The following is a 17712-nucleotide window of genomic DNA, read 5'->3' as shown; positions in this document are numbered from 1 at the left end:
AAAAAAAAAAAAAAAAAAAAAAAAAAGACCTAGGGAGATTCATTAAAAGAAAAATTAATGTTTTCCATTTGGTGTTATATCCCTTTCTTAGAGGAGTGAACTCAAGCAGATAAAATAAGTTTTGTGACTCATGATACCACTCTAAAGCATCTTTAGAAGTTCTTTATCCTGAGATCAAACAGAACAAACCAAGGAAAGAATAAAAGCAAATATCCAGTTCACTGGCTTGCAAACTTTTTCTGTTAATGGGGGAGCTAGGGCATATTTTAGGATCTATGCACCATGCACATGGTCTCTGTCACAGATGCACACCTGTGTCAGAGAGATACCAGGAGTATCCATGGCTCTGTTCCATTAAAACTTTATTGATGGATGCTGACATTTATATTTCATGGACTTTTCATGTGTCAGGAAATGGCCTTTGAATTCTTTTCAACCATTTTAGAGTGTAAAAACTGTTACTCCTAGGCTACACGGAAACGGACAGTGGGCTGCTTTAGGCTGTGGGTGGTAGTTTGCGCCCCTACCATGGAGGGTTCCCTCTCAGCAGGTGCTCTTTCCTCTCCTGGATTTGCCAAGCTCACTGATGTTCTTCGTACACCCACCATATCTGGCAGATGTTAGGGAGCAAATGACGTGGGCTCCACTACTTGATAGTTTTCTGCTTGGAAATATGTTGAAAAGTTTGTTTGTCTTTTACCCAATAAGAGATTTTATATTCATGTTAGAGAAGACAATAAGTTCTCCAAGGAAACTTTCCTCTCTCTCTCTCTCTCTCTCTCTCTGTGTGTGTGTGTGTGTGTGTGTGTGTGTGTGTCTCTACTTTAAAGCCCCTTTTCCTTGGTTACATGTTTAAATTCATAAAATTACTCTGGAAACTGCCTTCCTCATCTGAGAGTTTAAAATTACAAACTAAATTTTGCTTATGGGAATGCAGACATTCACTTCCTAATGTTTACAGAGAAATTACAAGCTTATTTCTTAAAAAACAAGCAGATAGGGGTGCCTGGGTGGCTCAGTCAGTTGAGCAACTCTTGGTTTCGGCTCAGGTCATGATCTCTGTACTCAGTGTGGAGTTTGCTTGGGATTCTCTCTCCCTTTCCATCTGTTTCCCGCCCCCCCCCCCATACACACACACGTGCATGCACACACACTCCCTCTCTCTCAAATAAATAAAAAAAATCTTAAAAGCAGTTAAACAATCATGATGCAGAATACCTCGATCTCAGCCAAAAGGCCAAGAAACCATATGATGCAGAATAGAAAAGGGGCATCAATTTGCTAATTACTCTTTTCCATTATAATATCCTCCTGAATTCAGTTTCTGGCAATGGTATGTGAACAATTAAAAAGATTGAAGTTTCATGATGTATGTTGTGTATGGAAGAGCTAAAATGTCTATATTCACTGAAATTCTTCACAAGTAAGTAGATTCATGGACCACTACTAAAAGTCTTGAGATTTGCATTTTAGGTTTACTAGGGTTCCCAGATGCAACAAACTCAACTATAATTTTTAAATCACAGAAGGTTATATTTATGTTTATATTTCCCTGGCCATTTCGGGTTTTTTACCTTGGAAAGTGGGACAGAAAAAGGGAGAATTATAGTGTCTCATTAGCAGATATCATAAATATCTAGAGATATTTTGACCATGAGATCTATTCTTGTGATAGTACACAATTGTGATTAGATAATTTAAAAATTACATGTTAACTTCTTGTATAAGCCTTGGTGACATTAATATAAATAGGATGCTCTGATTTCAATTGACTACAAAGACTGAAATTCTTGATTCTTCCTTGGAACCTGACCTCACAGTCAGTGTTAATTAATGCAAACCAAATTAGGCCTTCCTAGAACAATTTGAACTATTTATTCCTAACACTACCACCCCCCTCACCACCAAATGTTTGCCAATCTTCCACTGCAGGAATATTTTCAACGGACTTTTATTCCAGTTTTGGGGGTAAAGGATAAAAGTCAAAGTGTTTGTTTCAATGTTTCAAAAGCTTTTTAATACCTAAATTATTGACTCTGTGTGTGCGTGTGCGTGTGTGTGTGTGAATGTTCTGTTCAAAATGAAAAGTTAAAACTGCAATGACAAGTTGTATTCCTCCCTCTCCCTTTACCCCAGCAGTATTTTTGCACCATTATTATTGTTTTGCACCATTATTCAGTGGTCAGTTCTAGCTAAGGTGAATGTCAATTCCTGGTTAGATAGGCGTGCCAGATAAAAATAATTGGCTTTAAATCTGCTTGTGTCCTGTCTGCCCTGTTGTTTTAGCAAAACACCTGTGCAAAGTTAATTGTCTTTTTAGGACCTTTTCTTCTTGCTTTTCAGGGCTAGACAGGGAAGGACAAATTGGAAATAATTCTGGCCCTTCACTATTTTGCCAACTGCCCTCCTTCCTCCTCACCCGTTTAATATAAGACGCCTTACTCCATTAGTCAAATGTGGACTTAAGAAAGATAGGCTTAAAAAAAAAAAGAAAAAGAAAAACCACTGCCTTAAAAAAATATATGTGTAGAACATGAGTATAGATGTTGAGAAGTAAATGTGGTAAATTGTGAAAAAAAAAATAAAGTGCTTTTTCTCCTTCTCAAAAAAGAAAGAAAGAAAGAAAGAAAGAAAGGTAGGCTTTGAGAGGAAACAAGCCCCATCAAAGAATGGACCAGCGTAATTTTGGAGCAATTAAGGAAGCAGTAGAAAAGTTTAGTTAAGCTGTATTGGGGAACTGATGAAAAAAAGCTTGACATACGTCAGCTCTTTATGTTCTTTTATATTGATTTTTCAAAAGGGCAGTAAAGATCTGTTAAAAGCATTAAAAAAGAGCAAGTTGTTTTATGTGGCCTATTTTAAAATACTTTAAAGTTCATTCTCATTTTGAACAATAACTAATTCAGAGAGAACACCGTCCATTACTATATGGAAAGTTTATAGTACCACCCTAGAAAGTGCCAAATTTCACACTGGTGAAGAATTAACCAAATGATGTGCAGTGTCTATTACAAAATCTATGTTGAATACCTCACATTTATCTCTTCTGTCAAAAATCACTTTGAGGAAATGCGGCCAATTTGATGTAATTGGGCATACTATTGGAGAAACGCAATATGAATTTTTTCATTTAAAAAGGTGAAATATATAAGAGATGTATTATTTATCCCAGAAATTAGGTCAGTAATTGCTAGTAGAATGTTAGGTATTTTTATAGTGTTTTAATCCATTTCTTTAAGAAAAAGCAATTTTAGTAGAAACTGGCTGTTTGTTCCATGAAGTTTTAAGGAAAAACATATTCTTAGTGTCCAGGTGTGTAGCATGGAAAGAAAAGATGAACACTTGATTTTCTACTAGTAGCTACCTTTTAGTTTCCTTGTTCAGCTTCTGTACCCACTTGAGTTGCTGAAAAGAGGACCTTCCCAGGAAGGCTGTGCGGGGTAGTTTTGGGTTCATGGATTATTCATTCCTTGAGGTAAGTTAGAGAACCCATTTAGTACATTATAAATCATTTTTGTCCTGCAAAGCATTTTACAAACCTCTGTATTTTCTTTACTTGGTAAGCTTTCTTTTTATCCCAGCCATCTGTTATCCCTCATTATAAAAGTCCATTTTCCTTTCAAATTCCTGAAGAATGTTCTTAGAATGGAAGCCAATGCTTCATTTGCTTATTTTCGTCCCCTGAGATGACTCTTTCACACTTGTATCTTTCCTCAAATCGTAGTGTACAAACACAGGGATTTCTGTCCTTTCGCATAAAACTACCAGCAGACGATTCATCTTGTTCATTCTGATGACATTCTTAGGCAGGAGACATTTATTAATGGTGTGAATGAATCACTTTTACTACTACACAAAATGTAAATTTGGGAAGGATGAGTAATTCTTGCGCTAATCTCTTTCTGACTACATAGTATAATAGTTCAACGAATATCAGTGTATTTTTTTTTTCAGGAAAGCACGTAATTAGTAAATACAGCTTTTATTTTGTCTGTGTTCTCAAACAATCCCTAACGTGTTTCAACACTTCATGTAGCATTGCATATAATTGTATTTAAAACGTTTTCGCCCAATAAACATGGCGTGGGCACCATTCCATCTCCTTTTACCCCTTCTGTCCAGCCCCACTCTTGAACACTCTACTAGGAAAAAGCTCAGCTAGGCATGGACACTCCTAAAATGCAAGCAAATTCAGTGAAGAACATGTTAAGTTCATTTGACTTCAATGAGTAGGTGTTTTGTTCTTTTTGTTAAGTTTTTTTGTTAAGTTTTGAAAAGAAAGACTCGTGTGTATTTACCCAGAAGCAATCTTTTTCCTTCATTTGCACTCGCACATTTGAAATGGGATTGCTACAATTCTGTTGCTCTCTGTGGCACTGGATTGGCATTTAAGATGATGATGGTTGATGATGGCTGATACTTGCAGAAAGCTCCTCACATTATGCCAGGCACTGTCCAAAGTACTAGAGGTATATTAACTCACGTAACCCTCACGACAATCTTAAGAGGTAGTAACAACTCTACTTGCTGTTCCATAAATGAAGAAACTGGCACAGAGAGGTCAAGCAACATGCTCGAGAGCACACAGTCTAGTCAACAGCAGAGCCGGGGTTTCAACCCAGACAATCTGTCTCCAGGGTAATTCTGCCTAATACCATTAATACTCAGTTTTACACAGCTCCTATTGAGCTTCCAAGACCTAATTTGAGCTATAGAAACAAATGAGCGGGCGCCTGGGTGGCTCAGTTGGTTAGGCGACTGCCTTCAGCTCAGGTCATGATCCTGGAGTCCCGGGATCAAGTCCCACATCGGGCTCCCTGCTCAGCAGGGAGTCTGCTTCTCCCTCTGACCCTCCCTCCTCTCATGCTCTATCTCATTCTCTCTCTCAAATAAATAAATAAAATCTTTAAAAAAAAAAAAAAGAAATGAGCAACTAAAAGTTAAAAATAGACTGGAATTTATGTCTTGCATTTTGATACAAAATGAAGCTTAGGGGATTTGGCTATAAGTTACAGAGACCCGTTAGAAGGAAAAGGGGGATCACAACCATGCTAAATATGCATGGCCAGCTAACCATAATGGTCCTACGATGAGGGTATTTTCCAGATTTGTAGATAAGGGAGAAAGAAGCCAAGAAAGGTTAATACATATGCCCAGTATGACCCCATAAGTGGTGCACCTGGCATTGGAAACAGCGCTGTCCTGCTCCAAAGCTTCTCTGTTTCTCTAGAGAGTGTGTATGAGTCAGTATCACCCAGAGAAGCAACACCAGTTATACCCGGATGCTGTCCAAGTGAAACATTTCTGCGGACCAACCTGCAGGCTACCAAGTTGCGACCTGGCTTTCAGTACTTGACACCGATTTCATACGGTCAGTGCATTGGGCATAGCACACTCTGAATTGCTAATGTGGGAATGTCCCTTGTACCAAAAAATGCACTATTCAATATTTACTACCTTGCTTGGAGAACTTCTTTCTCATACTTACCATATATCAGACACACTTTTAAGCTATTTACATAATTTTACTTGCCTAATCCCCATAACACATCTATGAAGTTAACTATCATTTGGTTCATCTTACTAATAAGGGTACAGACAAGTAAGCAGTCTAGCTGATGATTCTTACTCAAGTGTGACAACAAAAAATGCTGTTTCCTGTACTGACAAACAATCACCGATTGTCCAAGTGAGTACCTGAGCCCATTAGTCTTCTCCATGAAGCTGATACATAGCTTACTCTATACCTGTAAAGATGCTCAGAGCAAGCACAAGGCAAAAGTTGGAAAGTATTAAAAATAGCAACTTGAGGGGCGCCTGGGTGGCTCAGTCGTTAAGCGTCTGCCTTCGGCTCAGGTCATGATCCCGGGGTCCTGGGATCGGGCCCCGCATCAGGCTTCCTGCTCTGCGGGAAGCCTGCTTCTCCCTCTCCCACTCCCCCTGCTTGTGTTCCCTCTCTCACTGTGTCTCTCTCTGTAAAATAAATAAATAAAATCTTAAAAAAAAAAAAAATAGCAACTTGAGATCTCCGTGAAGTCCATGCTGGAGAATTCGGTAACAAGATTCCATTAAAAGGGTCATTGACTGAATCCTCTTTTGAAGTGCACACCGAGACCTAACTTATAGTCTGTTCTGCTTTCTAGCAAAGAGTGCTGCGCAGTTGTACCTGTGTGCATAAAGAATGGTTTAATTTTCTGTGCATATATTAGTTTTCTTTGGAAATACATAGAAGTTTTAAATATTGTTAAATAAAATTTAAGGAAAGAGGAAAACCTCTTAATCTGGTATTCATTTGATTTAGCAGGAATTTAATTGCTAGATGTCAATTAGGAAACCAGACGTATTAAGATGGTTGTAGCTGAAGTTAGGGGTGGGTGACAGCATCGCAATAAGTCAGTGTATGGGGATGAAGGAGAGAATGTGGCAAAATACACATGACATTTACTAGAAAGCGTAGACTATCAAACTCCATCCGTCACCGTCAGGTAGAATTGCAAATACTGAATATGCATGTGAACCGGGACCAAAGGGTAACAAATTTTAAAATATGCCCTTGGGGATGGGAGTATGGGTGACTTGTTTTCTTCTTTCTGTTATCTTGCTACTCTCTGAAATAAAGTATTTAAAAACAAAGAAAAAGAGTTAAGACCAAGAAGTTGTGAAATCAAATAAATAAACCACGAATAGAACAAATAAGAACAGAACACTATTTTGTGGTATTTAAAAAATAAATATATCTGTTACAATATTCTTGAAAGTGATGGCTGGTGCCTATTCTAAACAGCTTCTTATTAATGAAATGAAAGAAAGGGGTGTCACTGTTTCTGTGTGCAACACACATTCCATCAATCCTTAATGCATTACCTACTTAGAAATTCGTTCGGGGTGATTGACCTAAAGTCAACTTAAAGCTATATACACACACACACACACACACACACACACACACACACACACCTGTTGTAAATTTCCTTAAAGGAATTTCCATTCATTTATTAGCATCCTTAAGTTTGGACCTTAAATTGCCAAATTGCTGTCAGAGAGGAAAACTTGATGCCTGTTTCCTCCCCACCCCCCACCTCCTCAGAAGCCTAGATTTGGAAGAAGAGAACATTAAAAATGCTATAAAAAGGAGAGAATCACAGTGATACCTTTTGGATTTCTTGTTCAATAATGTGTGCTTTTGCTATATTTACCTAAAGATTTAAGACACTGCCTTCCTTAAGCTTAGAAATAAAGGTTACCACATATGAGATACATTTTTCTTTTTTCTTTCTTGATTCCACTCCTCAAAAGGCAGGGCAAAAAAAGTAACAGGTCTATTAGAATGTTAGATTCATTTCTATGTAAGGGAGTAAAGCAGCCAAAGGGCACCTTCTCTTCAGCTCTCCAGATAATAAGAAAGGAAAGGTAAGGAGCCCCATAGATATTATATTACCCTGAGGCAGGGGTCCCCAGTGGCTGAATTCACGCTTCAACTCTGATCTTTGATGATGTGCTAGGGTCAGAAAATTGTTAAATTTAAGGAAATAAAAAAATGGGTCCACAACAGAAGAGACAAACTTTATATTGGAAAGAGATCAGCTCCAAGTTGTCAAAACAATAGTGCTCCCAAAGAATTTTCAATCTCATAGTGTTATAGGCAAGTATAATACAATCCAGCACAGAAAATGCCTGTATCAGCCATCCGTGGGTAGGGGTGGGGGGGCAGACATTCAGGCAGGTGGTGTATTCAATTTAAGAATGAATGAGACCATGTGAATAAAAATAAGTGAAAAACAAGAGCAACAAATACATAAATGTGGCAAGGAAGTATCCATGAATTACAGAGACACAGAAGTGAGCTGGAAAGGCCAGTGGTGGAGAGCATTATGGGAGAATATGAACTTGAGCTGAAGAAAGAGTGGGTGGGCTTTGTCATTATAGCCAAGAAGCAAGTGAACATGCGGAACCCACAGGATCCTGTTTTATTTATTCAACAAAAGTTTATTGAGCGACTGTTACATACTGAGCACCATGCTGGCCACTGAGGGTAGAGACAAGGGTGGAAGTCAGAAATTACAGACCTGTTCAATATAAACCTGGAGGTTTAGGGGCGCCTGGGGGGTACAGTTGGTTGAGCATCTGACTATATGTTTCGGCTTGGGTCTGATCTCAGGATTGTGAGATCGAGCCCCATGTGGCGGCCCACTCTCAGCATGGAGTCCGCTTGAGAATTTCTCCCCCTGCTTGCACACATGCATGCACGTGCGTGCACGATCTCTCTCTCTCTCAAATAAATGAAATCTTTAAAAAATATACCTTCAGGTTTAAGAGGGTTGGGAATGAGTATGCAAATTCTAGCTACATTGTTTTCTAGCTGTATGGGCTTGGAAGAGTTACGTTATCATTTTAGGTTTAGATTTCCTCATCTCTAATCCAAGAGGTGATGTCTCCCTGGCAGGCCATCTATTGTAAGGACCAATGAGTAAATGGACCTCCGCTACTGAACACAGTGCCTGGTGTATATATACAGTAAGAGCTCAGAAGATGAGAGTTGCTTTTCCCTGAACGGAGCTTACATTTAGCGGAATAGGAGATGTCTTCAGGGTGCTTAGGTGGGAGACTGTGAACGTCTTTCAGGGAAATTGGGCATATTCTTTCTATAGGTCATACAAGACCCTTCACAGGTTTCTGCCCACGGTAGTATGATCACAGTGGCTGTGTAAAGTGGACTAGAGCAGAGGGGTAAGGCAGCCAGTTGGTTAGCTTTCAAAGCCTGACATCCTGGGATAAGTGACGTTGTGGTTCTCTGTACTTCCGTCCTATTTCATAAGGAAACACGTCTCATAAATTTGTCATAAATTTATGGAATTTATGACATCTCCAGGAGTTTGTGAAGTGTCTATACAAAATTGAACATTTCCTTTATCCTGCCCTTCATTATCCTACCCATCCCTCCTCCTAGAGTGGCCTCTGATGCCTGGAAGACTTGTATGTTCTCAGAGACTTGATAAATTATCAAATGTGGAAAGATGGTTGTCTTTGAGGTAATTGCTCTGAGACTCTGGCAAAAACTTGAGCATGATACTTGGCTATGAAAGGGAATACCTTAATTGGCGAGGATCCGAAAAGGGCTGGCCTTCACTCAGCAGATGCTAATTGAATGCCTCGTCCTTGGGCATTTATGCAGCTGCTTAGGGGCAGAATGGACTGAGCTGCTGTGTTCAGCATGTCAGACGCCGAGCATCCCAGCTCGGGCATTTCAGCACCATTGCTACCCTGGCTGAGCATTTGCTACCGCTCGGGCTCTTTATACTAAACTGTTGACACAGTGAAGGCCGTAGAGTTGTAACACAAAGTCAAGGCCAAAGGCGAGGTGTTTGGTTTGCTCTTTCAAATCCTTACATCTCTGACAGCCACTGGGGAAACCAACTGGTAACTTAAAATGTATAAATATGACACCAAAATCTACTGAAAGGATGGAAAGCCAAGCCTCTGGTGGTTTTGCAAAGTCTTTTGGAGTTACCATGGACTGCAGGTGAATTTTTATATGAATAGTGCATGTGAACGGAAAAAGCTGTATAGGCAATATGTAAGGTCTTGGATGTAAAAGACTTAAAAATGTTCTCGAAAGACCTAGAATCCCTATGAAGGGGCAGAGAGAAACAGATAAATTATGATACATGTGGCAAGAGCTTACTTGAGACATATGCAGAGTGTTGAAGGAAGAGGGAGGGAGGAAGAAGGGCAAATGGGTGGAAGAGACATTTGGCTTGGGCCTTGCAGGATGAGTAGGAGTTTGCTACGTGAGGGGTGGAAAGGACAAAGTATTTTTAGGCAGCAGGGGTAGCTTGGTCACAAGTACAGAGACCTGAATAAGTAGGGGCTATCAGAGAGCCATGGAGGGCCAGGTAGAGTGGAGGTTGGAAGTGAGTGTAACTGAAACAAGAAAGCTGGGAAAGTTCCAGAATGCAAATAATCTTACCTGCCCGTAAATCATCCGCAGGTCAGGTTGGGGAGTTTGTGCATGTGCATTAATACCCTACGTAACACATAGGTAATTTTGAAATACACACTTGGGTGGACCCAAATTAAATTTACATTCCTGTTGTGATTGACTTACATGGCAGGAACAACAGGTTTTCATATGAACTAACCTACAGTAATCCTCCACTCGAAAATAAAGCTTTTTCAATACGACTTGAGGTAACAGTAAGCTTTTATTTTTCATTTCTCAAGACTGCTTCCTTTCATGATACCTAGCTTACACTGGGGTGGAAACTTTCAAGGGGATAGGAGAAGGTGAATTTTAGAGGATGTTACCCTAGGAGTTTTTAACCAAATATACCATAAATGCTGTTTGAGGAAGAGGCTTCCGCTCAGCATCTGAAACAACAAGCTGAATATGTTGCTTATGAAGCGAAGGGAAGCTGTACTTCTCAAGCACAGTGAGCCAAGTAAACGGAGGAGCTTGGAAAGAGTTTCAAGAAGGTGGAGTGTGGACTGGCTGACCTTTATCCCAGAAACCCGGGACACCAGAGAGGCTACTGCTGATGGAGTGGCTTTGAGAAGCATCTTTATTGAAGTAGTGTTGGCACAGATGAATTTAAAACCAGTTCTGGGATTACATGTTTAGGGCTTGGGGATGAGAACAATCTGTGTCTTCATTTCTCGAATTGGAAAAATGGGTCCTTTTTTTTTTTTTTTTTCTTAATGGACCCATGCACAGAATGCACAGTAATATAAAAATGCCAATTTTATACATTTACTGTGTGCCAAGCACTGTGCCTATTACTTGAAATGCATCATGGAATCTAATGTTTACACATCAGTTTTAAGAGATGAATCTTAGTTATTATCTGCATTTTACAGAAGAAAAAAAGCGAAGTAACTTGTTCATTGGTGCAAAGCTAGTGCGTGGTGTTTTGGATTTATATGCAGGTGAGGCAACATGGTGGCTCCTGGCTCATGCATTCCATCATGACCTGGGAGCGTCGGGGAGGGGCAGAGCTGGGATGTCCGCCTAGAGCCTAGAGCTGTGAGTGTGTGAGAGACCTTTGCTTTCTCCCCAGCTCCTGGGCTGTTCTAAGCCCTGTCTCCCAGGGCTCATCTGGCTACAATTCAGTGTTTCTACTCTGCAGCAGCATCATAATCATCAATGTCACATGGCATTGAAAGGACCATCTGGAAGATGAAACAAGAAGGGGAAATATAATTGCTTGTACACTGTGATTACAGTGATAAAAACCCATCTGGGGGCATAGTCAGCTTATGCACGGCAACTCTGGGAGTGGGCACTGCTGTCATGTGCATATGAGGTTTTTAATTAAAAATTTCCCTTTTCCTAATCAGATTGGAAAAGATTAAGATGATGATAGTGGGGTTTGGCAAGAATATGGGAGAGCGTGCTCTCTCACACAGTGCTGCCAGGAACGTAAACTGGTATGACCTTTGACATTTCCCACTAAAATTAAAATTGTGCACGATATTTAGCCCTTCTTAATCTAGAAACTTACCATATAGATATACATATATTTGTGGCCAAAGGAAGGTGGGCATGAGGATGTTTATTGCAGTTTGTAACAGGAAAAAATAGCCTAAATGTTGATGAAGACAAGTGTTAAATAGTGAATTATGATATAGATATATAATTGAATACTGGTTAACTTAAAATGAACAAAGACATAACTATATCTTGTGACACGAAAAGAGAAAGTAGATTCACAGAGAAGAGTATTGCAGAATAATGTAAGAAGTGTGTTTTCTTTGTGACGTAAAAAAAGTATATGCCTATGTATAATCATAGATTCTTGGAAAAGGTCGAAATAATAAAATTAGGAGTGCGAAGCTTTGGGTAATGGGGAAGGAGGGAAGGGAGCTTTTAAATTTATTTTGTTCAGGATTCTTTATTATTCTCAATATTCTTTTGAGTTTTTCATTTCATAAACATGTATTTTAATAAAAATGAACTTTGGGTTTTAAAAAATCACTTGACTTTGTTACAGTTATCTCTGAGATGATTCTGTGTTTTCCGGTTTCATGAATCCCGGTCTCCCTGCTCTAGTTTCCCAGAAATTTCTTGCAGTGAGTGGTGTCATGTGCATAGGTCTGGTTGGGATGACAGAACACGTCTTTCCTTCGTCCCCTCCATTCTTGCAGCTTGTAGGCCTTTGCTTGAGTGCTGAGTATCCAGGAGGATGCGGTGGTAAACAAGGCGAGCGAGATGTTGGCGTTGTGAGCAGGAGTTTCCTGGAGGAAGCTGGAAACTATGTGTCGAAAGATGATTCAGTTGGAGCAAACTATGTAGAAACAAAGATCATGGTGCCAGCATACAACCTCTTCAATGTAAATTGACTAATTAGAAATGAGGGACTATTTAACCTAGAGTGAACTAAAGTTTAACTTGATCTGATCTATGAAGAAATTTGCCAAGCACAATAGTACTGTTAAAAGATAGCCAAAAGCTTGCTTAATCTGCTGTGTAGAGCTCCTATTAAAGATTTCATAAGCTAATTATTGGTATGCAAATAGGCCAGTAATTATAATTCAGGCTTATCTTTTAATTAAAACTAGCCCAGAATTATGTGTGTTCACCTGATAAAGTATTTTACACTATTATAGATGATTTCTAAGAAGAGTTCTTTTTTTTTTTTTTAAAGATTTTATTTATTTATTTGAGACAGAATGAGAGACAGAGAGCATGAGAGGGAGGAGGGTCAGAGGGAGAAGCAGACTCCCTGCCGAGCAGGGAGCCCGATGCGGGACTCGATCCCGGGACTCCAGGATCATGACCTGAGCCGAAGGCAGTCGCTTTACCAACTGAGCCACCCAGGCGCCCTCTAAGAAGAGTTCTTAACTGATAGGGGAAAATATGCTTATGAAATATGTTTAAACCCCTGTGGTAGTCTCAGATTTGCTCAGAGATCCAGTTGAGGCATAATGAGATAGTTAGACTCTTGCTAGCTCACCTTCCTGTGCACAGCATCCGTCTGACCACAATAAGTGTGAGAAAAGCTTAAAGGTTTTTTTTTTTTTTTTTAAGATTTTATTTATTTATTTGACAGAGAGAGGCACAGCAAGAGAGGGAACACAAGCAGGGGGAGTGGGAGAGGGAGAAGCAGGCTTCCCGCGGAGCAGGGAGCCCGATGTGGGGCTCGATCCCAGGACCCTGAGATCATGACCTGAGCCGAAGGCAGACGCTTAACGACTGAGCCACCCAGACTCCCCAAAGCTTAAAGGTTTTATAGACATTCAAATCTATTCTTTAAGGAGCTAAATAGAATAATTACTAGCAAATTCTGCTGCTAATATATTCCTAATTAGGAATGTTACAAATTGTTGTAAAATTCTAACATATTTTGTCCCTAATCTTGGTCTGGGCTGACTGCAGATTGTCATGATTTATTTGTGAACTTTTTCAGACATAGTCTATTGCGGGACATAAATCGGTTGCCTTTCCAGACGATAATTTGCAAACTAACTACGTTGGGGATAAAAAGTTTAAGTAGAGCTAGAATTTGCCCTTACAAAGTATATAGTCTAAGAGCAGAGAGGGTGTGAATTTGAGAAATAGAGGCTTGGTGGCCTTAATAATGAGTACTTAGATTTTTCTAAGTTGATGGTGTACAAGTAATTTACATTTATTGGTTAGCTAATCTCTACAATGTTGTTAGTAAAGTACATAATCTGGGAACGAAAATATTTGCTTAGAATGATTTTCCCACGAATGCGTGATTATGATGCTTCTCACGTGCACAAGCTCTAGTCTCTGCAAAGTGCTCTTGATACTCAGAGTGGTCAGTGAGCCCAGGAAAGAATTCCCTTGTCTCTGTGAGCCTCAGGGTCTTGATCTGTGAAACACTTAGACTGGTACCTCATAGCAAGGTTATGAAGTGAGACCACGTATAAAACATGGAGCACAGAGCTTGGTGCGGAACAGATGCTTAAATGTGAGTTTTCGAGCAGTACCTCTCTAGGAGTTGTGCAGGACAGGAGATGGCTCCGTGAGCAGCTTTGTCCAAAGTCCGTCCATCCTTAGTGTCTGAGGAAGAAGAGTTCGGTCTTTATCGGTGACTAGCTTTATACTCCACCTGACCCAAGGGCTAAGTCGGAAACAAAGAGGGTTTCTCTACTTCCAAAACAAACTTTGTTGTTTCTGTTCTGTTTGGGTTTTTTGGGTTTTTTGTTTTCTTTTGTTTTTTTGGCTACTCTAGGTGAAAATGCAGGAATTCCTGCAGGTTGAAGTCTGCTTTCGGTCCGGGGACAGTATTACACTTTGCAGTGGTGAAGAGCAGGGAGAAAGGGTGAACATGAAGCAGCTAGGGTTGTGCTAAGTTCTGTACCTGGGGTTGCTCTAAACTGATGGCTTTCATAAAGTCTCCTCTTTCCTTTCATATACCAGTTGCACACGGGGTTTATTACCATAGGTTGTAGATTCCCCATGGCAACTTTTCTGCCCCACGGAGTTCCCTGTAGTTGACCCAAGAGCACAATCTTAGAAAAGTTGCTTGGTTTCTCTGAATATGCACTTTGCTCATCAATGCATGTACTTGCATATCTGCTCATTAAGACCAGCAATTCTTAGTCCAGTCATCCTGTGTCTTGAATTTACTCTTCAACTTTGAGTCTTGATAGCCTACTTCTTAATTATCTCCCCGTTTTTTATAAGAATGAATCAAACCTCTTCATCAATGAGAAATAAGACTTACATGCAAATTCATCGGGAGTAAGCAACATATGGAGGTCAGTTTGGATAAGCATGGAAAAGTTGTCAGATCCTTGCCTGAGAGCAGGGTCGGAGACGGACGTGAGCATTAGGAGAAAGAATGAGTCAAGGAGACAGAAGAAAAGGCAAAGGTTGAGACTGCCTAGTGAGAAGTTTTGCCTCCTTCATGATTTTGCCCAAGGCTAGTTCTAGGTTAATGCCTCACAACAAGAATATTGTCTGCCTGCTCAGGGCAAACACGGAATCTGCCCAAATGGCACCACTGCAGAAAACAGTTACGGAATGAATTGAGGACGAGCAGATGTCAAGAGAGGCCCAGACCACATTGATTTTTCAGGGCTTCAGTAATTTTAAAAAGAAAAGTAATAAATGACAAGCCAGTTCACAAGAACTGTAATATCATTTAAATGATTACAATCAACAAGTAAACATTTCTTTTCATTTCTTTCATTTCTTCCATCAGTGTAGATTTGAGACCCTAAGAGTGATCATTGGGCCAACTGGACCACTTGAAGCCCCCATCTCAGGTCCTGGCATGGATTGATATCACCAGTTATCCTCTGGTTTATTCCCATATGATATGGGATCGATTATTCTTGAGTAATAGCAATAGCTCTTTGCAGGTGGTGTTCTTGACTTCTCTAACATCCACATACTGGCGACATCCAGATGAGAATCCCCACAGCTCCTTCTGAAGAGTTACATGAAAAAGCCGGCTGCCTTTCTCGCTAAAAACCTGTCCTGATGGTGGCTGAACTAATGGCAGGAGTTGACATTTCCTGACGAGGGTGTGAGAGAAGATGAGGCAAAGCTACAATACCATTGCTCACTATTTGTCAGCGGGGTCCTGAGTGAATTGCTGTTGAATTATCCATACTGTGTTCAGTGGTGGGCATATGAGTAAGGCCTTAAAGCCATAAACTGTGTTCTCTTCTGTTCCTTAGCCTGTGTTCCTCATAGGGGAAACATACTAACAGTTTTTCATTCAAATGCCCCCATAGGTTAAACTGGGATAGGCAAACTTGTTAAAGAAGGGAGGATGTGGAGAAAATTAGACCACTTACATCGTTCATGTTATTAGTGTGCTCAGTAAATAGTGTTACCAGCTACAGTGATATGATGGAAGATCCAGAGGGGGAGATTTTCCTAGCCACGTCTGTTTGGATGGGGAATTGTTCTAAATAAATCGTACTTAAATTGTGGAATTTGCATGAAATTAATCAGCAAGGCTTAGAAGACAATAGGTTTGTATATAATACGGAAACATATTCTGCAGTGCAACTGTGCTTGGCTAGGGCTGTTTTCAGATGCATTTGTAAGAGAAGGAGCTGATAATTGTAATAAGACAGGAAATTGAAGAGTCGAAGAGCAAAGGCACTTTGAAAGGAACCGGATGGCTAGAGATAGAACTGCCTCCAGCATCACCACACTGAGGAGGACTTCCAAGAGGAAGATCTGATTCCAGCAAGAGGTTTCTCTTCTCTGTTCTGCTACTTTATCCTTACAGAGTGTGGCTGAGGATGAACAGTTGGTGCTGAGTACCAGAAACTACAGTAAATTTAGTAGCCTCAACCTTGCAGGGTACGTCCACTGTGCTGATCTAACTGGGACACATTTTAGGAAGTTCTGGATCACAAACATTGGTTTGATTTTAGGTCTCACCCTCATAGTGGATGATGGATAGTCCGATAAAGTACATGTGTCTAGGATACCAAATCCCCTATTTACTGCCTTGCCTGTATATACAGTCTATCTCTATATAACCAGATTGGTGTCTTTCTTATGCCATTTGGGGAATGTGTTATTTCATTCCCTTCCTTGATGTGCTTTTAAATTTTGCAGCAGTGAGTACTTTGGGGCATATAAGTAAGCCATTACACTATTTTGTCTTTTATTATGTTTAATTCCATCAAATAAGATCTTAAAGTAAAAAAAAAAATCTTTTTAGGACAAATAGACTCATGTATGTTTTTGCTAGATGTACCTGAAGTTAGGACTATTTTCTTCATTGAGGTCCTACTCGTCATAATAAAAAAAATAATTATCAGATTTTACTTGGCCATATCAAATTACTCAATGACTCAGAGGAAGCCAGATTCTTTTCATGGCCTTGGAACCCTGGAAGGCAGCTTTCCTCCATGGCTGTCATTTGAGGAGAGCAATTCAGTTGGGGTGGGAAGTGTGCATCTCGTGATGGCAGCCTGGCGGATCAGTGGTATTCCTCTCACACACACATCCACGCCAATGATTGTTCCCTTCCCTAATAATCTCTGCTGTGACTTTGACTTAAGAAACATCTCTGAAAATACTGTGTACTTGGTACTAGTTTTAGGAGAGAAAAATGTTTATCCAACACATACTTCCAAGTGAGTGTTAAGTACTTGTGTGGGTCTGGCAAAATATGGTTCATATGTTTGTTTGTTTTTTTAAAGCTGAGAACGACATGAAAAAATATTTTGGAGCATGCATCATGCAGAGGCCATTGTTCTGCTCATTCATTGTGCTTTTAAAAAATGGTCTGTGGCACTTGTCAAATATGCAGATTCCCAGGCTTCTGTATTTATGGAGTCGCTGTGGAATTTGTGTTTTTACGAACTCACCAGGTGATTATGATGCAGGTAGTTTAGGAAACACAAAGGGGGTCATCTTAAACCTGTGCTTTACACTATGGGAGATGATCTTAAAAGTTTTCGGGGCAGACTTTTGCACAAAAGTAATATCTAAGGTAACTCGCCAGGTGGTTGAGTTACAACAGTTACATGTAAATGAGTGTATAGCCGAGAGAGGATAAAGAAGGGAAAAAAGACCTCCTGTTGCTGAAGGACATGGTAAAATTGACATCATTTGTGTAAGTTTTAAAGAGAAAAACTGATCTGGGGCGCCTGGGTGGCTCAGTTGTTAAGCGGCTGCCTTCGACTCAGGTCATGATCCCGGGGTCCTGGGATCGAGCCCCGCATCGGGATCCCTGCTCGGTAGGGAGTCTGCTTCTCCCTCTCCCCCTGCTT

General features: G+C 40.1%; 1 protein-coding gene across 4 annotated transcripts in view; it reads left to right on the top strand.

Moving 5' to 3' along the window:
• TRPM3 (transient receptor potential cation channel subfamily M member 3) overlaps nt 1-17712 on the top strand; it is an 827080-nt gene that overhangs the window by 229238 nt on the left and 580130 nt on the right. The gene's annotated exons all lie outside the window — the stretch shown is intronic.

The sequence above is a fragment of the Neomonachus schauinslandi genome, chromosome 13, assembly GCF_002201575.2.
Source record: "Neomonachus schauinslandi chromosome 13, ASM220157v2, whole genome shotgun sequence".
Classification (NCBI taxonomy): Eukaryota; Metazoa; Chordata; class Mammalia; order Carnivora; family Phocidae; genus Neomonachus; species Neomonachus schauinslandi.
The sequence above is the reverse complement of the archived record's forward strand: the minus strand, read 5'-3'. Positions and strand labels throughout refer to the sequence as shown.